The following is a 22,226-nucleotide window of genomic DNA, read 5'->3' as shown; positions in this document are numbered from 1 at the left end:
CAAGTATTGAGTGCATTTACTGAACATACATTTCAGTAGGCCAACATTTCAGATTTTAAAATCATTTTCCAAGCTGGTGTTATAAAGTATTCTAATTTACTGAGATAATGACTTTTGTGTTTTCATTGGCTGTAAGTCATAATCATCAATATTAACAGAAATAAACACTTGAAATAGATCACTGTAATGATTGTATATAATATGAGTTTCACTTTTTGTTTCGAAGAACTGAAATAAATTAACTTTTCGATGATATTCTAATTTACTGAGAAGCACTTGTATATGTATGCAGGGTCGGTCTGGGCTGGTGGGATACCGGGAATTTTCCCGGTGGGCCCCGCCCCCTGCTGCAGAGGAGAGGGGGGAGAAGAGAGCAAAAAAAAAATCCTGCGGTTTTAAGGGGCACGGGCCCTTTAAAAGCGCAGGCACAGTGTATACAGGGACGCGCGCACGTGGCGTTCATTACCTGAACCACCGCGGCGCACATCCCAGTGAAGCAACTGAAGCTGCGCGTCTCCCTTCGCCGGCCGGCGTATGACGTCATCGTCATGCGCCTGCTGTGAAGGAGGCGCGCAACTCAGGAGAAGGAGGACACCGCACGGGAGCGCAGGAAGGTAAGAGGTGTGTGTGTGTGTGTAATGGTCTGGGCCCCTGGCTGGACACACAAGGGGGGGCCCAGCTGGACACACAAGGGGAAGCCCAGCTGGACACACAAGGGGGGGCCCAGCTGGACAGACACACAAGGGGGTAGCCTGGCTGGACACACAAGGGGTTAGCCGACTGGACACACAAGGGGGGCCCAGCTGGACACACAAGGGGGGCCCAGATGGACACACAAGGGGGAGACACCTGGACACAAAAGGGGGGAACCCTGGCTGGACACACAAGGGGGGGCCCAGCTGGACACACAAGGGGGGAGCCGACTGGACACACAAGGGGGGGCCCTTGCTGTACACACAAGGGGGAACCCTGGCTGGACACACAAGGGGGAACCCTGGATGGACACACAAGGGGGGGCCCAGCTGGACACACGAGGGGAGCACCCTGGATGGACACACAAGGGGGAACCCTGGATGGACACACAAGGGGGGGCCCAGCTGGACACACAAGGGGGGAGCCGACTGGACACACAAGGGGCGACCCTGGCTGGATACACAAGGTGGAACCCTGGCTGGACACACAAGGGGGAACCCAGGCTGGACACACAAGGGGGAACCCTGGCTGGACACACAAGGGGGAACCCTGGCTGGACACACAAAGGGAAGCCCAGCTGGACACACAAGGGGGGGCCCAGCTGGACAGACACACAAGGGGGTAGCCTGGCTGGACAAACAAGGGGTTAGCTGACTGGACACACAAGGGGGGCCCAGCTGGACACACAAGGGGGAACCCTGGCTGGACACACAAGGGGGAACCCTGGATTGACACACAAGGGGGAGCCGACTGGACACACAAGGGGGGGCCCTGGCTGCACTCACAAGGGGGGGCCCTGGATGGACACACAAGGGGGAACCCTGGTGGATACACGAGGGGGAACCCCGGATGGACACAAGAGGGGGGGGCCAGGCTGGACACACGAGGGGGGGCCCAGCTGGACACACGAGGGGGGAGCCCTGGCTGGATACACGAGGCGGGAGCCCTGGCTGGGCACACAAGGAGGGAACCCTGGCTGGACACACAAGGGTGGGCCCAGCTGGACACACAAGGGGGGAGCCGACTGGACACACAAGGGGGGGCCCTTGCTGTACACAGAAGGGGGGACCCTGCCTGGACACACAAGAGGGAACCCTGACTGGACACACAAGGGGGAGCCGACTGGATACACAAGGGGGGGCCCTGACTGGACACACAAGGGGAACCCTGGCTGGACACACAAGGGGGAACCCTGGCTGCACACACAAGGGGGAACCCTGGATGGACACACAAGGGGGGGCCCAGATGGACACATGAGGGGGAACCCTGGCTGGACACATGAGGGGGAACACTGGCTGGACACACGAGGGGGGGGCCAAGCTGGACACACGAGGGGGGCCAAGCTGGACACACGAGGCGGGAGCCCTGGCTGGATACACAAGGCGGGAGCCCTGGCTGGATACACGAGGCGGGAGCCCTGGCTGGATACACGAGGCGGGAGCCCTGGCTGGATACACGAGGGGGGCCCTGGCTGGACACACAAGGGGGGGCCCGGATGGACACACAAGGGGGGGCCTTGGCTGGACACATAAGGGGGGGCCCTGGCTGGACACACAAGGGGGAGCCCTGGTTGGACACACAAGGGGGGACCCTGGCTGGACCCAGGCAAAGGGGGGTGACAGGATGGGTATATGGGGGCAGGCTGGACACATGGAGGCCAGGATAGATATATGGGGGGCAGGCTGGACACATGGAGGCCAGGATGGATATATGGGGGGGAGGCTGGACACATGGAGGTCAGGATGGATATATGGGGGGGCATGCTGGACACATGGAGGCCAGGATGGATATATGGGAGGGCAGGCTGGACACATGGAGTCCAGGATGGATATATGGGGGGGCAGGGTGGAAACATGGAGACAAGGATGGATATGGGGGGGCAGGCTGGCCACATGGGGGGCTAGGATGGGTATATGGGAGGGGGCAGGCTCGATACACGTGTGCTAGGATAAATATATGGAGGGGTCACACTGGACAAATGGGGGCCAGAAGGGATATATGCAGGGGGGTGTCAGGATGGATACATGGAGTCCAGGATGGATATATGGGGGGGCAGGCTGGAAACATGGAGGCAAAGATGGATATGTGGGGGGGGCAGACTGGCCACATGGGGGGCTAGGATGGATATATGGGGGGGAGGGCAGGCTCGATACATGTGGGCTAGGATAAATATATGGAGAGGCCACCCTGGACATATGGGGGCCAGAAGGGACATATGGGGGTGCCTGGATGGACAAGGGACTTAATTACTGTTTGGGGGCCAGATTAAGGAACATACTTTATTAGTTTATGGTGGCCAGTGGGGAACATTATTACTTTAGATTCCAATTATTATTATTACATTATTACTTCTGTAATATAATTTACTTTTTAGGAAACTGTTTTCCATGGGATGGGACAAAAGAGGAGTCCTGTTACTGTGCAGGACGTCACTATGTTGCTTTTTTTATTCAACTGGTATAGTGTAGAAGTCAGGGGGGGAAAGTGGGAATATTCTCTAGAAGAGATCAGTTATTGGTAACTGTGTGTTATTTTCTGCAGAGACGATTCCTGGCTGGAAGAAGTGATGGCGGACTGTGCCTGATGAAGAAGAAAAGCGAAGATGAAGGACTTCACCTAGAGAAGTCACTGGTGAGTCAGTGTATTACATGTACACTTACACTACACACGTGGTCAAAATTGTTGGTACCCCTCTTTTCATGAAAGAAAAACCAACAATGGTCACACAAATAACTTGAATCTGATAAATTACAAATTTTTGAAAATGAACAAATGAAAGTCAGACATTGCTTTTCTGCTTCCACATAATTTAAAAAAAAATTAACCTCATGAAATAGGCCTGGACAGAAATGATGGTTCTTCTTAACTTAATATTTTGTTGAACAACCTTTTGAGGCAATCACTGCAATCAAACGATTCCTATAACTGTCAATGAGACTTCTGCACCTCTCAACAGGTATTTTAGCCGACTCCTCATGAGCAAACTGCTCCAGTTGTCTCGTGTTTGAAGGTTGCCTTTTCCAGACGGCATGTTTCAGCTCTTTCTAAAGATGCTCAATAGGATTTAGGTCAGGGCTCATAGAAGGCCACTTCAGAATAGTCCAATGTTTTCCTCTTAGCCATTCTTGGGTCATTATCCTGTTGCAAGACCCACGACCTGCGACTGAGACCAAGCTTTCTGACACTGGGCAGCACATTTCTCACTAGAATCCCTTGATAGTCTTGAGATTTCATTGTACCCTGCACAGATTCAAGACACCTTGCGCCAGATGCAGCAAAGCAGCCCCAGAACATAACAGCCTCCCCCATGTTTCACAGTAGGGACAGTGTTCTTTTCTTGATATGCTTCATTTTTCCGTCTGTGAACATAGAGCTGATGTGCCTTGCCAAAAACTTCCATTTTTGTCTCATCTGTCCATAGGACATTCTCCCAGAAGCTTTGTGGCTTGTCAACATGTAGTTTGGAAAATTCCAGTCTGGCTTTTTTATTTTTTTTTTTCAATAATGGTGTTCTCCTTGGTCGTCTCCCATGAAGTCCACTTTGGATCAAACAACGATGGATAGTACGATCTGACACTGATGTTCCTTGAGCTTGAAGTTCACCTTTAATCTCTTTAGAAGTTTTCCTGGACTCTTCTGTTACCATTCATATTATCCGTCTCTTTGATTTGTCATCAATTTTCCTCCTGTGGCCACGTCCAGGGAGGTTGGCTACAGTCCCATGGATCTTAAGTTTCTGAATAATATGTGACACTGTAGTCAAAGGAACATAAAGCTGCTTGGAGATGGTCTTATAACCTTTACCTTTAACATGCTTTTCTGTAATTTTCTTTCTAATCTCCTGAGACAACTCTTTCCTTTGCTTCCTCTGGTCCATGTTGAGTGTGCTACACACCATGTCACCAAACCTCACAGTGAGTATCTGTAGCCCTATATACAGGCCCACAACTTGATTTAACAAGTCCCTTTTGTCACATTATTTTCAAGGGTACCATAATTTCTTTCCAGGCCTATTTCATGAGTTTAATTTTTTTTTAAATTCTGTGGAAGCGGAAAAGCAATGTCTGACTTTCATTTCTTCATTTTCATAGATTTTTAATTTATTATTACTTTTGTCAGATTCAAGTTATTTCTGTGACCATTGTGGGTTTTTCTTTCATTAAATGAGGGGTACCAACAATTCTGACCACGTGTGCATATAGTATATACAGAGCTCATGTGTATGTCACTGGTGATCACTGTATTACGTATACACTATATACAGAACTTCTGTGTATAATGTCACTGGTGACCACTGTATTACCTGTACACTATATACAGAGCTGCTGTTTATAATGTCACTGGTGATCACTGTGTTACCTGTACACTGACACAATATACAGAGCTCCTGTGTATAATATCACTGGTGATCACTGTATTACCTGTACAATGACACTACATACAGAGCTCCTGTGTATAATGTCACTGGTGATCACTGTGTTACCTGTACACTGACACTATATACAGAGCTCCTGTGTATAATGTCGCTGGTGGTAATAACAGGGTTGTTAGTATTGTGGTTTGTATTCATGATCAGTATTGTAGTATTTGGTCACTTTGGGGTGGTAATATGTGGTCTGGTCATGGTGTGGCCATATTTGTTCCTTGTATGTGGTATTATTCGGTCACTATGTGGTGGTAATATGTGATCTAGTCATGGTGTGGCAATATTTGTCCCTTTTGTATGTGGTATTATTGGTGTTGATATAGTGAACTGTGTTGTGTATGGCGGTCATTTTGTTCTTGCTGATATTAACTAGGAAAAGATTTTTTTCCATTAGGCCACAGCCCCACCATTAGTATTTGGTTAGTATTTTTTCTCAGGAGTCGCTGCCAAATCAAGTAGTGGGTGATAAATGCAGAATTGGTGACTTGTTTCTATTCTACCTTTTCTCTGATTGTTCCTCACCTGGTTTTGGCTCCCACTCCTGAAAAAAAATACTGACCGGATACTGACCAAATACTGATAGTGGGGCCTTGGCTTTAGAGATTAAATACTTGGACCAGAGCAGCAGAGATGCACTTACAGGGGTTCTCCGGTGAAAACAAGTAATCACCTCTCCACAGGATCAGTGATAATATTGATTGGTGGGGGTCTGACTGCTGGGACACAATTGGCAGAATGTGGAGCTTTTCTCCCCATTAGACTGGAGCGGCATGTGAGATGCGACCACTGAGCCAATCATTCCTTCAGTGGCTGTGAGCGCTGCTCTTTTTGGAAGCCCCCAAGAGAATGAATGGAGCTGCGGTCAGACGTCCCAGCTGTCGCTGCATTTTAAAATGGGGATAAGTGTCCTGTCAGGGATAAAACTTCCCCCTTCTTCCGATAGGTGCGTTTTCCAATGTTGGGACCCAAACGATCAATAAGTGATCACCTATCCTGTAGAGCCCATGGATCGGTGATAACTTATTTTAACCAAAGAAGCTCTTTAATGCAAACTACAGTAATTCTACATCCCAGTTAGTGTCGCACAGTAGATGTGCAGGAGCCGCCAGTCAATGCTCCACTATAAACAGGGATAGCGGATAACAGATATTTGCAGATGGCTGTAGGTGGCCCCTAGAGTCAGTTCTCCCTGTGGGCCCCAGACACCCCAGTCCGACCCTGTATGTATGCGTGTATATGTATATATATATATATATATATATGCATATATATATATATATATATGCAAAAGCAAACACCCAAAAAGTGATTTTCTTTGAATGCAGCTTATAATAGCAGAACTAATTGCATAATTTTACCTATACAGTTGACTAGACTCATAGCCATTACCATTAACCAATATCCCTCCATAAAATATTCATTCCTTTAGCATGTGAGTTGTCGTTTTGCAATAATTGGGTAAAAGAGCATAACTATTTCTTCATTCTTAGCAAAGGGACTATGGGAATGTGTGACGCTTGCGTCCCTGTAGCTTCTGTCCCCAACCATCCACTTATTATTTGATTTATGTCTGTTTCGCTGCCCTTGCAGTGACCCTGAGGGAGGGCTGTGTGGGAAGTTGGTGTGTGAGATTATAGAGAGGGCTGATGAAGCTGTGGGCTCTGCAGAGGTCTGGAGCCTGAGTATATGCACAGAGACTGATAAATAGCCACCAGAAAGACATCAGGCTTAATTAGACTTCCAAGCATGCAGTGGTGCCTACATCTGGAGATACCAGGGCTCATCCAGGCTGTATGTGAGTACAGTGCTCGCTCTACCAATTACAACGTACAGAAAATATATCTAAGTTTACTTTCTTACTCTTTTTTTTTAACTAAAAACTTTGAAAAACTTTTTATTAATGTTTGAGATTTAGTTTTTACAAAAATTCCATTTCGATTACAATTTATTTTTATTTATGTAATTTATTTTCTTTTATTACCCCTTATGTAATTAATATGTCATTTATCTATATATAATGTATAGATTCTGCAACACAATTCATAAATTACTTAATATAACAGTAGGACTTAATTTACTGCACTTTGCATTACAGTATTGAATATATGTACTATACTGTGGCATCAATCACTATTGGAATACATTGTAAAAAAAATTATAGACATTTGTTGCATATTTTCTGTTATTGGATACTGTTGTATATAATGGAGTAGTGAACAACGCTGGTCTGTCCCAACCATTGGTATCTAGTTAATGTACAAACTTATGTTTTCTACTTTGGATTCCTATGGTATTGTATGCAATCCGTTGGACGGATCCACTTAGACTATACATCCTAGCATATAAATTAAAAAGATACCTGACCAAAACCTTATAATTTATTGTCATAGTATATAAGACATTTTGTATTTATGGTTCAATCGTTTTTTATGATTGGTGACTTGTGTGCCCTCAAACTTGCCAACGTCATTGTAGGCCTGTAAAGCCTTGTTTTCAAAGATCGTAGATATTATTCTATGATGTAACGCATAAATTTATCTTTTTAAAATTTACAATTTTTAATTTCTGGAAATATGTTTTTCTGCTACTTTTTCCATCGCTAAAGATATAAGTAAAATTGAAATGACTTGGTTCCCACATTTGGTATTTGGTGCAGGTAAGAGCCGAGTTGATGAACATAAGGGAAGTATAAGTCCTGAGTTTGGCATCAAAAACTGTGTGAACATAGCCTTAGGTTTGATTTGTAAACCATTATTAGTACTCCATGTCATATATGTTCAGAACGCCAAGGAAATGGAATAGCGTTCAGTAATAGGAGGATTAGTGCGATGGCGTATTTACTGTCAAGGAATTTAACAAATAGTGAGAAAATTCAGTTGCTTAAGCTTAGGCATGACGTTATCCTATACAAAGAATTTATTGCTGCAGAGAAGGAACTGTTTAAAGTGAACCATATATTCGTTTTCAAAGCCCTTATATATGACTGGTGCTGGAATGCATTTAATGTCATATAGTAAGGCGCAGAGACTTGACATCTGGGCCAGGATCATGAATGTAGAGGACATAGTCATTCTGCTTGATGCACAGTTTTGCTTATGATTTGTATATTTTTGTTGTGTATTAAAAAACTATTTTTAGGTTATTATAGATAGTTGAGGAAATTAAATTATTTGGTTTTGTTGTTTTGCTTATTTTATCCACCCCCCCCTCCCGAAACCAAACTGATTCTGATTCTATCTATTCAGACGTGTCCGACCCTTGGATACTCTGAAGGCCAGTTGTAGCCACGCTTTCCTGTTTTCTACGGCTTCTTTCAAATCGGAATAATTTGGTTGAACTTTACATAGAAATATTAATTTTTCAGAGTATAGTGGAAAAGGTGGAAATCTAAAATGAAAGGTACTTTAGATTTTTTTTTTTTACAACAATTACTTGAATTGAAGAACAAATACTTAAGTTCATAAATTAATTGGTTAATTACTCAGCAAATTTGGCCATCAAATATTCAAACCATATGCCAGGTTGGTTTATGAGATTATGAAATTGATTAATCTAACACTTGTTTCTATGTTTCATGAAAATGGAGTAATAATTACTAGATAATTATTAGTTGAGATCCATTAGAAAGAGTAATATTGAGTTATTATATGACACTCATCCACTGTACACAGTAGTACGAAGATTTTAAAGGCAGTTTCTGAATAATTACTTATAACATGTCGGTCAGTGAGGATGACGGTATCCAGATTATCACTAATCACAGTTTCATATGTCAGAATGACTTGTCTTAAAAGTTATTGGTTGGAATACACATTTAGGAAGCAGGCATATGTGCGGCACCACACAAATCTAAGGGTGAACACTTCCATACATAGGATTTACACAGAATCTGACACAAAAAACCCCCAAAACACTGCATGCCACTGTATGAAAACGGTGTGAAGTACCTCATAGAAAACGAACGCAAAATACCGTCATGTAGAGTCGAGGACTTAGGCTTGATGCACGCAGAAAATGTAATACAAGTTTGCAAGGAGTGACCTTGTCTTGTCTGTGGAGGTTAGAAATAAAAGGAATTAATCCAAAAATGACATTTTGAAATATATGATGTAGGGCACAATTAGAAAAGATTTGTGTCAGCCAAGAATGGTTTGAGTCCTACCATATTCACAGAAATGTGTATGGATATACTAGAATATTAACCAAGCGCTATTTATATTGGAGTACACTCACCGAAGACTATTTATTGAGGTATGTAGCTGTTTCTTCACAGATAGTGTCAGAGTAAAATGCACAAAGTCAAACGTTTATAAAGATGCAACAATGCAGTGTAAATACATAATAGGGCCCCATTCATCAAGGTATTTTAGCCCATTGAATGGCAGAAAAATCTTGAAATGTCGCAACATTTTTGCAAGCTCAATTTATCAAATTTTGTTATTCTTACGCCAGTCCTGACCAAAGTTGTCAGTACTTGAGTGGGACAGGGTGTGTGGCAAGACCTCTCCCAGCAAAATGATTCAAAATTGACGCCACTTTACTGGTATAAATTACATTAGAAATGTATTCCAGTTCCTGACTGGAGTATCATTTCTGGTGGCATTGCACGGAAGTTGTAAGATACACCTAATTCATTAAGAGGTATGTGCCTCTTAATAAATTAGGCACATCTTATTCCAGCACTCACTTCATTAAAACTGGGATGCAAAACTCCAGTCTTAAAGGGGTTGTCCGTCTTAAAGTACAAGTCCCAGCCACAATCTCACTAGATGGGCTTGGCCTTGCTCAATACAAGTGTATTGTGAGAGGCCGGAAGCAGTCTAGTTGGAATATGGCCGGGAGTATGCATATTGCTGTTTCTGGTGCCGGCAATGGACAATCCCTTAACCCCTTCACAACATATGACATACATGTACGTCATATGTCGCTGATGCGGGCTCGTACGCTGAGCCCGCATCTTTACCGGCAGATGATGTCTGATTTAATCAGCCATCATGTGCCTTTAGCAGCTCTGCCCGCAGCTGTTAACCTGTTAAATCCTCTGTCATTTCTGACAGCGGCATTTAACACGTTCCAACCGGGGGGAAGCGTTTCATTCCATGTGCCTATCGGTGAGCTTGTGACGTTATCGTGGGGCTCCAATAGGTTGCCATGACACCCTGGGGTCTGCTGATGACCCCCTTGCATGTCATTACGATCATATATAGGAGATCCTAATTTTCGCTATAGATAGCAGTGCTGATGCACTGCTATGTATAGCATAAGCGAACAGACGATTATAAATACATTGTGAAAGTTTAAAAAAAGTGTTTAAAAACATGAAAAAAGTAAAAAAACACAAAAGTTCAAATCACCTCCCTTTTGCCCTATTAAAAATAAAATAATAATAAATACACATATTTGGTATTGCTGCATTCGTAAAACTCTGATCTATCAAAATATCAAATAAATTAATCCAATTGATAAGTGGATAATGATAAAAAAATCAAAACGGCAAAATTATGTTTTTTGGCCGCCGCAACATTGCAATAAAATGCAGTAAGAAGCGATCAAAACATCGTATCTAACCCAAAATGATATCAGTAAAAACATTTGCTCAGGGCACAAAAATAAGCCCTCACACTGCCCCATATCCCGAAAAATTAAGACGTTACAGGTTTCGGAAAATGGAGACAAAAGCAATTTTTTTTTACAAATTTCCGCATTTGATATCACCACCACTTAAATAAAAAATAATAGACATGTTTGGTATCTGCATACTTGTATTGACCAGAAGAATCATATTGCCAGATCAGTTTTAGTGACATGGAGTCAATTCTCCAAAAAAGAATTGTGGAATTGCCCTTTTTTGCAATTTCAACGCACTTGAAATTTTTTTCCTGTTTTCCAGTACACGATATGGTAGACTGAATCGTGTCATTCAAAAGTACAACTCATCTCGCAAAAAACAAGCTCTCATACTTCTATATTGACAGTAAAAATAAAAAAAAGTTAGGGCTCTTGGAAGAAGGGGAGGAAAAAACAAAAACAAAAAAACAGAAAATTGCCATGTCATGAATAGGTTAATGAATTGGGCCCATAGCTTACTAATAGTAGGAAGTTAGTTTTCATTTTTAAGTACTATGCAGAACATCAATGATAATATTCTATTATAAACTATAGTAACGTCAATTGATACATACATAAATTCACATATAATTACAACATGAGATTTCTTCTTCCTCCTCTTCTGGAGACCAGTAGGCAGTATTTAAAACAATTGATTATTGCAGAGAAATGATTGTCCACCTTTTTACACCATTTTTAAGTCTGAATTCTATACATATAGGCACACACCCTTAATGAATCAGACACATCTTAAAAGTGTCATGCGCCCCTCCACAAATCTTACTCTAATCTGAGACTGGAGGAAGATTTGTGGCATAAGATACGCCACAGCTCTTCATGAATTACACAAGCATCACGCCTCCATCCCACCCCAGTTCCACCCAGGGTGGCAGAGCTGGACGAAACAGTCATGAAAACGCCGAAAGTCACAATATTTTTGTGGAACCTTAAGTTGGACTAAAATTTTGCGACTTACTGACCTGTTTTATTCCAAATTTCTAGTGAAAACTATTTGATGAGTCAGGGGCCTTTGTGGCTGAAGTTCTGTTTTCCTGACAGTGTACCAAATTCCCTAGATACTAGTAGAGTTGTAAGATGAAATTAAATGTATTTACAGTCTGCAGTAAGTTCTTATACTCTCCATAAAGGAAGCTACAGGTGGTGGTCCAACGCTGAATTTTTTTTTCAAAAAAACATAAAAAAAAAACATACATGTCAAACTCTGGCCCGTGGGCTAAATCTGGCCTGCAGGGTATTTTTCTTTGCTCCGCGACACCAGAATCACCACCCCTATTTGGGACCCATTATTCTGTATGGAGGACTATGTGGGGCCCATAATACTGTATGGAGGACTATGTGCGGCCCATAATACTGTATGGAGGACTATGTGGGACCCATTATTCTGTATGGAGGACAATGTGGGGCCCATAATACTGTATGGAGGATTATGTGGGGTCCATTATTCTGTATGGAGGACTATGTGGGGCCATTATTCTATACGGAGGACTATGTGTAGCCATTATTCTGTATGGAGGACTATGTGGGGCCATTATACTGTATGGAGGACTATGTGGGACCCATTATTCTGTATGGAGGACTATGTGGGGCCAGTATTCTGTATGGAGCACTATGTGAGGCCATTATACTGTATGGAGCACTATGTGGAGCCATTATACTGTATGGAGGACTATGTGGGGCCCATATTCTGTATGGAGGACTATGTGGGGCCCATTATTCTGTATGGAGGACTATGTGGGGCCATTATACTGTATGGAGGACTATGTGTGGCCCATTATTCTGTATGGAGGACTATGTGGGGCCATTATTCTGTATGGGGGACTATGTGGGGCCATTATTCTGTATGGAGGACTTTGTGGGGCCCATTATACTGGACACTGGTTGGCCCGCGACTTTGTCCATGTTTTTTTTTGGCCCTCTGTGTGTTTGAGTTTGACATCCCTGCTCTAAAACAATAATATATAGTCTGCTTATCATACCCAATGGCTCAACTTCCAAGTCTGCCCTAGATACTGTTTCAGCTAACCTGGCATGTGACCGCTGTGGCCAATCACTGGCTGCAGCTGTGACCAACACATCGTAGCAGCTAGTGATTAGCTGTGATTGAGCACAAAGTATAGAGACCCTGGCTATACAATATATAAAAACTAATAAAAATAAATGGTGTTTATGGGTGAAAAGTCACTTTTAAGTTTCAAATAATTTCTTAACTGCTTTATCAACAGTCCCCTGATATATTACCCATTTTGCTCAACTTTTAAGTAAATTTAGTGAATCAGGTAACAGACTTATTTCCAGGCACTTTAAGCAGAATATAGGTATGATTTTTGCCATTTATTGTGACAAATAAAGCAAAGGCTCTGCCTCCGTGTCTGTCAGCACATTCCAACAACCTCCTTTGCACTTTGTAATCTTAAAATATTAACACACTCTAAATGTAATCTTTATTTCGTTGAGATGTTTCTGATGACTTACACCAAAACCTCCTCACTGAAGTCAGGATTGAATGGAGCCATATTGTCACACATGCTCATTGTCACTCCCTTCATTGTCTATGGGACTGATGGAGATAACCGGGTAATCAGTCTGTCCGGCCACCCTATGCAATCATTTATTCCAGTGATCGCTGTGGGTTCTAAAGGTTGTAGATAGATGATAAATACCACCTATCCCAGGGGCAGACACAGACAGATGTAGGCTCCTGTTCAAAAACCATGTGCGGCCTCTTTTCAGTCCAATAGCTAATTATAAGCCCCGCTTTTGGTGCCTATGATAGTAGCTGCTTGCTGCTTTGGTGGTGGAATTGGGCTTGCCTAACTATTGGGCCCTGTGGTGCTGCAGAAGTTGAACCAATGGTATGTTCATCCCAGTCCTATCCCACGGATAGTTGATAAATGTCATTCATCAGAGAACCCGTTTGATGGTTGATAGAATTCTTTTACTCTATAGGTCATTACATTATATCACTACATATGATAAATGACAATAGACTTAAGTATTCACAAACAGTTTAGTTTAGCGTATTCTTGTCATTTCCTGATATTGACATTGCTCTACATCTAAACATGCCTCTTAGGATGATGGAAGAATGTTTATTTTATTTACAACGCTGTCATTATTAAGATGAATTATTTGAATCTATTAAGATATGTTAATACAAAAAAACTGTGTAATCTGATCCCAAATAAAAGAGTATCATAATAAAGGGTTATGTATAACTGATCGTTAACATGTGATTTATTCTTACTATTCTATAGGTCTTTACTAGCAAATAAAACATCAGGTTGTATAACCTAGTATAAAACTTTGGTCATCAAGGTATTTGCTATTTAAAGGAAATCTGTCTGCAGGATTCTTTAAAAGTCAAACCTGACAATACCTTCACATGGCCAGTTCGTTACTCTAGTACTGAGAAAACAGCATCTGAATTGATATGCAAATGGGCTATAGATCTGAAGCCTCTGTCACTCCAGCTCTATTCTCCACCGCCTACTCCTGCTTATCTGATGGCTCATTTGCCTGAAGTCAGGCAGCGTAGAAGCTCTGAGTCAAGCAGAAGGAGGAGGCACTAAGCAAGGAATAGAGCTGAAGTGACGGAAGCTTCAGATCTACAGCCTTATTTGCATATCAATTAAATAGCTATTTTCATTAATAGAGGCAGTGACCGGTCATATAAAAGTATTCCTGGACTTGTCTTTGAATGAGGCACAAATAAATAGTTTGGGGTATGAAATTCTGGTGACATATTTAAAGTAGCACTCCCATAAATTTTTCATCTCCATTAATATGTTGAAATGTTAGTAACAGATTTAGTAAGTTCGTTTTAACTCTTTTGATATTATAAAGTGTTTTTCAATATTAGGTCAATTTCCTCTTGTTAAAGAAGCATTGCTGCTATACTTTTTATTAACTAAACCTGTGTAAATGTTATTGTAGTTTAGTGTTAATATGTTAATATACTCTTCGATCGCTGTCTTCTCTGGTATCTAGCACCGTTCTGCTCCTCCTCGGAGTCACCAGGGTCTCTGGAGGGGGCTCTGTATGTATGAGTGGTTTAAGTATAAGAGAGAGACAATCTATCTGTCTCTCTCTCACTGTCTGTCTCTGTGATGAGGACATATTTGTGGTTCGGGGTGGCCTGTGGGCAGGTCTTATCTTGGTGATTTGGCCTAGAGCACTGAGATAAGACCCTGCCTACAGTCCCACCCCGGAGCTCGGGCATATCATTAACTCAAAACGGCAAACACTGATCACACAAGAACCACAAGACGGATTTCTTAACCTCAGGTATCATATTAATCAGTGCAGCAGCCCCAACATGACAATGCCTGTAGTTTACTGAGCAAAATCCTGCTGACATGTTCCCTTTAAGCATAACTTTCCCTTAAAGCTGTGTCCTCTGTCTGAACTGATGTGTTAAAAGTGTCTAAAACATGCCATAATAGATGTGACGGAAAGCACGAAAAACAGATTTTTATGCAAATTGAGACAGAATTCTGGTGCATTTAGTACATGTCCCTCAAAAGTCTTAAAAAAGGCAATTTAGTCCAAGCAAGTGTAGCCCAAAGCTGAACTAGGGCAGAAATTTACTCAAAGAGGACACGTACGATCTACTGACTTGCCTGTTTTAATAGATTTTTGTATTCCCCACTGGAATAATCTTTTATTAGATCTGTGTAATGTACTGCTCATCTGTTATACCTCCTGGAAATGTGTGAATAAATTGGCAACTGGGTATAACCATTTCCCTTTTCAATAAGGGGTGTCCCTTTATAGTGTGCACTGCCACCACTTCTAGGACAGTGTCAGAGAATGTAAACCTCATTAACGAGGGACCTTCTAACACCCAGTTGTCACAGAAAAGATGCTGCAGACTATATGTTTTGTGGGGAATGGAGAAAGTAATTTCTAAGACATGACTGGTGCTCTTTAACAGATCATGGGAGTCTATAAAATATACAAGATTTTATAAAACAGTGCTTTAGAGATTTGTGCGGTCATTTACGCTTAATTTACTCTTAATGGTTTTGTCTAAGAAAATGTAATTCAATTGCAACTAGGATTAATGTGTAAATGGAACTACTAGTAGTAGGAGGCTGAGCCATTGAAATGTTAGCAGCTTGAAGACACTGATCTGAGTAAGGGATACATGCTTTTACCTTTAATATGTACAGCTGTAATCAACATTTTTCAACTCTCATTGCAAATAAAGCTTATTAGCAAAATTTACAAATTTTCTGTTTGCAATAAACCAATCAAACAAGAAAAATCTAAATGGCTCAACATAACTAATATAACAAATTCAACATAAAATGAACCTTTACTGACTACTGTATTCTCAGAATCATTCAACTCCTTCATGACAAGCATCTTTGGCACTTAGTAGAGCACTCTTGGCTGCAAACATGATACCTAGCCAAACACCAGCTACTAGAAGCGTTTCTGAGGAATCTCATTGTATATGGCTTTCAGGTCACTAATATTTTGGGGTTTGTGTGCTGTAACCCTTCTTCCTGATATCCCACCAAAGATTTTCTACAGGGTTCAAAGCAGATAAATTTAACGCCGAAAAAGAGTAATATAAGTAATGTACCCAATAAAGGAAAAAAGAGAAAATAGGGGCAAATAAATGTATGGGAATTGAATAGATCAAGTTTATTAATAAATGTATACAAATAAATACATAGGGGGAAGGAGAGGTCAGACTGAAAAACAAACATCAGAAAAAATAGATCGTAATAATGCTCCGGAATTGGATTCAAAGTCAATGATTTAAGAGAGAAGAAAATAAATCCTACATCCCCCTGTGTGATGATAGAATGTGTATGAATCATATAAGAAACATATAAATAAACCTGTTATAGAAAGGTTTATTTATCAGGTTTATTTATATGTTTCCTATATGATTTATATATATTCGATCATCACAAATCATCATGCTGCAGGTTTTTGCAGTCCTTTTTTTGACCACGTGCCTCTTCAGGAATCTGGTGGCTGCTGGTGATAACTTCCTCTTTTTACCACGTCGAGGTGTTCCTTTAAATTTTAACTTGTAAACTATGATTCCAACTGTATCTCTAGGAACATTCAATACTATTTTTTTTATTCTTTTCTTTGTTTATTTAAGGCAAATTGTCTCTTCAGAGAGGAAGAGGATAAGAACGCTAGTGTCACCTACAGGAAGTAGCAATCCTAAAAGTCAATATCGACCCTTTAACGAGCCTTGTCACATGACTTAGGATAAAAGCGAGAACCTCAATTTGCAGACACTGTGTTTTAGGGTACTGCCCCTCATCAGTGCAAAGTGTGAGATCTGGTTTGGCTGGGTGAGAGGTGTCAGACCGGTATCCAAGGGGTAACATTTCTCCTTGCGGAGAGAGACATGTTTATTTAAGCAATTATTTATTCTTTGATCTTTTTGGACTTGACTTTTGACAACTCAAGAATATTACAGACTACTACCCATGAGGAATTGACTAGGATTCTTCATGAAAGCTGTCAGATGCTGGTGTCTGGCTAAGACGCACATTTGCAGCAGATCATAGTCGCCAATATCACCTTTACTAAGTTCTAATGCTGTTTGCCCAAAGGGATTAAATATTTTTGAGACTGCAGTAGTCATTACTTTTATGTTGCATTTTGAGAAACCCCTTGTTATATTAGATGTGTGGAGCTATTTACATTGTCTTTGTTTCACTACTTTATTTGAAACAGCAAAAAGTTTCAGAAAATGAAAATACAATGTGAAAACAGCCTAAACAGTAAAGAAATCTTATTCAAACAGCATGTAGTCATTTTACCTGAAAAGTGGGGTAGCTATACACTGTGTTCCAAATTATTATGCAAATAATATTTTCTCAGATTTTCCCAAATTACCTATATGAATTGCAGTCATTGTAATTTTCCAGTCAAATAACTATTAGAGTACAATTGAAAGGTTTTTGTACAAACTGCCGTCTCATTCTGCACATAACACATCTGCATCTCTGGCTGCTATGGGCATAAAAGGGGACAAACTTATGGTGTGGCCCCCCTGCTCCCCTGACCTCAACCCCATTCAGAACCTCTGGAGCATCATCAAAAGGAGTGTCTATGATGGCGGGAGGCAGTTCACATCTAATCAACAGCTCTGGGAGGGTATTCTGTCCTCATGCAAAACAATTGAAGCAGAAACCATCCAAAACCTGACAAATTCAATGGACGAGAGAGTTCAGAAGCTCCTTTCGAACAAGGGGTTCTATGTGCAAATGTAAGATCACCTAGAATAAAGTTTTGAGTTGAAAACTGTTTGATTTCAGTTTGTAATAACCTGCTAATGCTTATAATTTCAAAAATGACCATTTTTTTGTTCTTTATTAAAATGAAAAGGTTGAAAACTCTGCTGTGCATAATAATTTGGAACATGCATTTTGAGTGCAGTTTGAGTTTTTTATTTTTTTAAAAAATATACTGTTATCATAGGCAGTTTGTACAAAAACCTTTCAATTGTACTCTAATAGTTATTTGACTGGAAAATTACAATGACTGCAATTCATATAGGTAATTTGGGAAAATCTGAGAAAATATTATTTGCATAATAATTTGGAACACAGTGTATATGTAATACCCTCAGAAAGGAACCTCAGCTATAATATCTATGCCCTAATAGGGAACATATATATGTTATGATGAAAACCTTTTTAGGCCTTGCATAGAAAGTCAATGACAACGCAAAAAAAAATTGCAAATTCTAACCTCTTCTTGGCCACTGCTATAGGCCGTCAGTAAGCCACGTACTTGACTACTGTGTGCACAAGACATTTGTCTCCTACTTTGTCTATTTGTCATGTTTATTGAACATGTTTATCTCTTATCAAATAGATGCACATAAAAAATAAACATAGGGAAGCCATATAGAAATATAGTGGACAGAAATAGATCATGAAACGATGGATGATTTTTCCTATTGCAAAAATTCCATTTACTCGTCTCCAAAAAATGTAGACTTTGGACTCAACTTGCCGAACTGATCCGTGAGATAACGGTGATGTGATTCACTAACTAGCTTATGTTCCAAACAAATATTTGCTGTTAAAGATAACACGATGCCAAAAAATCCATCACTTTTCCTTGCTACCTCCCATACTCCCACACTTTGCATTGCAGGAATTGTAAATATGAAACAGTAGAAAGTTCTTTGTAAATTGTAGTGTGCGGCTTAGATGATAATTTTACTACTGTAGATTTATAGTAGTTTCCCAGTCTGTCAGAAAACTAAAAAAAAAAATGGTTTCCACTGTTTGGCAAAGGATAGCTCGGTGGTAATTTGACATATCATGCAAGAGTATGTAAACCACATACAGTATAATCTTTATACATTAGACAATTTTTGTATCTTTTATTCTTGATACCTAGTTTCATACTCTTTTTTTTCTGATTTTGGGCTATATCAATGGGAAAATAAATGAAATATGAATTTTTATGACCACAAAGGACTACTACAATACATGTTAAATTTTGTTCCCCTTTCAGTAGGAATTTTTTTTTTAGATATTGGACTCAAAGGTTTTTATTTGATGAGACAGAGATAGTAACATCAATTAGGATTGGCAGCAACTTTTTTTCCCTATTTTTTAACTGCTTTTTATTTCTTTATGAACTTTTCCTTTGTGTCACATATTGTTTCCCAAAGACGTTTTCGGGTATTTAATTACGTAAATACTTTTTTTATCTGTTTTTTGTCCCTGTAACTGGGGCTGGTATATTAGCCCAGGTTACAGGGAAAATTCAGCCTCCTGGCTGCATAGCAGAGATGACTGGGTCAGGACCCAGCAGCTCCTGCTCTCTACATAACAGAGAAAATATTATTTATTTATTAGGATCAGCTGTTTTTTTTCTCAAGCCACTGATACTGATCATGCTAGAATCAATCACAGTAAGCTTATGGTTCACACACATTCTGTCATTTGCACATCAGAGTCAATGGCTGCTGACCATATAAGGATGAGTTCACTGCAGAAAACACAGTTGCAGAATTTGTCCCATATATCTGAATAAGGTTGTTTCTGCAAAATGTATGTGAAATTTTTACAAAACGCATTCAGAATCTCTTACTGTGATGATAGACCTTCATATAGACATAAAAATGCTTCTGTGGAGGTATTAAAAATAGTTTGAATAAATAATAAAATCCTGTCAGCTTGCAGCTGCCACTAGAGGGAGCTTAGAGGCTTACTGCATACTGGTTTACCGGTTTGTCATTGAGTTTACTTATGTGTGCATCAGTGCAACTGTATGAAAATTCAGTCTGTAAATTAGGGGTGTTTGTCTGCACGTAAAAGAGAATATATGTCTGTGATGTTTTGTAAGGTGAGGTTTGTGCATGTTATTGTGGATATAATTATCAGCATTTTCACCTTGAATGATAGCTGTGTATAATACTATTAGTATTTTGAGATTTAATTGATTTTGGTTTTAGAATTTGTCCATAACTAATTTGGGCCCTCATTTACTACTCCTATAATAGGCTGTTTAGCCTCATTCAGATGTCAGTTTTCTTGATGTACGAAAAAACGGACCGAGTTTCATCAGAGTTCCATCAGTTTTTTTTTTTCACTTTTTCACTACCTTCTCCTATCAGTCAGTGAAAAATGGATAGCACACAGATGACATCCAAGTGCTGTCCAATTTTTTCACGAACCCATAGATGTTTTCCCGGCCTCTATACACAGGCTCACGAAGAATGATGGGTACAGAATAATCACCAGTAGATCAATCGGTCTCCATACATATCATGTTATCCGCAGCACATCTTCAGTTTACACCGGGCAATGTGCTGCTGAGAAAAATGATTTTTGTTCTGGCATAAACAATCAATCGCCCGATGAATGAGCATCATTTTGCTCAGTCGTTGGGCAATTGTTGACATGTTTACACTTCAGAACTGTCATCTGCGCTGCTGGTATTTATAAATGTGGATGCTACCTACACACAGTATGTGACACACAATGGGGAAAATAAGTATTTGATACACTGCCGATTTTGCAAGTTTTCCCACCTACAATAATTTCGGGAATAGGCTCAGTCACAGAACCTTTATCAAAATACCTAGACTGGCTACTAAAACCGTTGCTAAAAAAGATTCCCTCATACATAAAAGACACAGAAGATTTTCTGAATATTGTGCGAGATGTTGAATGGCAGGATGACTGGTCTCTTACATCCATAGATGTTGAAAGCCTATACACACACATCCCTCAGGATGCGGGGGTACAGGCTATTATCAGCATCTTGGAAAAAGCTGACAAAGATGATAATTACATCGAATTTATAAAAAATGGTTAACATATATACTCACTCATAATGCCTTTCAGTTTGGAAAAACTTGGTATACACAAATAACGGGGACCGCGATGGGTACCCCGGTTGCATGCACCTTTGCTAACCTCTTCTTAGCGGTTTTTGAGGAATTATACATCTATAGCAATAACAATCCTTTAATGAAGTATATAAAAACATATCATAGATACGTCGACGATGTTTTTATGATATGGGCTGGGTCAGAAGCACAATTTAATGATTTCATACAGTATTTAAATCTATCTAACACACTAAATATGAGATTTACATCAGCGTTTGGGGGCCATACTTTGGATTTTCTGGATGTACGTATTTCCATTGAGAATAATATTATAATTACAGAATCATTTCGTCAAAAAACAGCACCGAACATGCTACTACATCATAACAGCTATCATCCCACACATACAAAACGAGGCATACCGTACAGTCGATATTTAAGACTTAGAAAAATTAACAATTCTGATGCTAAATTCAAAGAACAGACTCAAGAATTATCAGATAGATTGTTAGCTCATGGCTACCCTACTCAAATTATCACATCAGCTTGTTCAAGAGCTAGCAAAAAAACGCAGGCAGAACTATTGAAAAAAAGCAAGTTGGACCATAAAAAAGAAGAAAGGTTTATTTTGAATTTTAAATGTAATCCCATTTCCAAAACTATAAATAAAGCTATCAGAAATAACTGGTACTTATTAGAAAGTGATAAGGATCTTGCAGAAAGAGCACTAAAAAAGCCTATTATTTCATACCGTCGTAGTCGAAATCTGGGCGATATGATTGTCCATAATAGATTCTTGGCAAATGAAGAAACCTGGTTAGAAAAAAATATCCCAAAAGGTAACTTCAAATGTGGACATTGCTCCTTCTGCACCTTTCACAATACTGATAAAATATTGAGAATAGGTGCCTTAACACACATTGTGAAGGAATTCATTTCCTGCAGATCCAAATATGTAGTGTACTTAATTACATGTCCCTGTCAATATTTTTATATCGGTAAAACGATTAGACCTCTCTTCGTGCGATTTAGAGAGCATTACAACTCAATTTTATAAAAAAAGGGTTCCCCTAAACTAATACAACATATAGTTGATTGTCATAACGCAGACCCTAATGTGTTACGATTTGCAGGACTAGAAAT

The 22,226-nt window shown here is 40.3% G+C and overlaps 1 protein-coding gene across 1 annotated transcript in view; it reads left to right on the top strand.

Moving 5' to 3' along the window:
* Positions 1 to 6,603: 6,603 nt before the first annotated feature.
* Positions 6,604 to 22,226, top strand: part of LOC141226067 (bile acid receptor-like) — a 143,174-nt gene continuing 127,551 nt past the window's right edge. The window contains exon 1 of the mRNA XM_073667125.1: positions 6,604 to 6,914. The gene's annotated coding sequence lies outside the window, so the exon portion shown is untranslated. The remainder of the gene's footprint in view (positions 6,915 to 22,226) is intronic.

This window comes from Phyllobates terribilis, unplaced genomic scaffold, assembly GCF_046119375.1.
Source record: "Phyllobates terribilis strain yellow unplaced genomic scaffold, ASM4611937v1 Scaffold_2__4_contigs__length_985480577, whole genome shotgun sequence".
In the NCBI taxonomy this organism is placed as follows: Eukaryota; Metazoa; Chordata; class Amphibia; order Anura; family Dendrobatidae; genus Phyllobates; species Phyllobates terribilis.
The sequence above is the reverse complement of the archived record's forward strand: the minus strand, read 5'-3'. Positions and strand labels throughout refer to the sequence as shown.